This window comes from Bison bison, unplaced genomic scaffold, assembly GCF_000754665.1.
Source record: "Bison bison bison isolate TAMUID 2011002044 unplaced genomic scaffold, Bison_UMD1.0 scf7180017863161, whole genome shotgun sequence".
NCBI lineage: Eukaryota > Metazoa > Chordata > Mammalia > Artiodactyla > Bovidae > Bison > Bison bison.
The window spans coordinates 7316-8011 of NW_011493733.1; positions in this window are offsets into that span (position 1 = coordinate 7316).

Genomic DNA, 696 nt, shown 5'->3' on the forward strand with positions numbered 1-696 from the left:
GGACACTGTCCTTGACCTGACCTTCACCCCTCACTGGGCTAATGCCTGTCAGATTTGGGATTGGAGGCCGTTCATCCCTACAAGCATACAACTGCTGTAACAAATTACCACTCACACAGCAGCACCAAACAACGCAGCTTATTTCCCTACAGTTCAGGAAGGCAGAAGTCTGAGATCAGTTACACGAGGCTGAAATCCGGGGTGGGCAGGGCTGTGTTCCTTCTGGAGGCTCCATGGGAGGCTCCATTCCTTTACCTTTTGCAGCGTCTGGGGGCCATCTGCACTCCTTGGCTCATGGCCCCTTCCTCCATCTTCGGATCCTCTCTCTGACTAGGACTCCTGCTTCTGCGGTCACATCTCATCTCCTCACTCTCTGACCCGCCTGCTTCTCTTATAAGGGCTCTGGTGATTACACTGGGTCCACCTAGAATATCCAAGGTCATCTCCCCCTCTCAAGAGCCTTAACTCAGTCACACCTGCAAAGACCCCTTTTGCACCTAAGGTAACACAGCAGCTGGTTCCTGTCTTCCTGAGTGGGTGTCCATCCACAGCACCACCTCCATTCGTGGGCTCCTCTGGGCTTGAATGCCTCACTCTAAATTCTACGCATCTCCTTGCAGGGATGTTTCCTTCTGTTTCCACTAGCTTGTGAAATAATGAATTCTTGAGAGTCTATTTCCTGTGTCCTAGAACCTC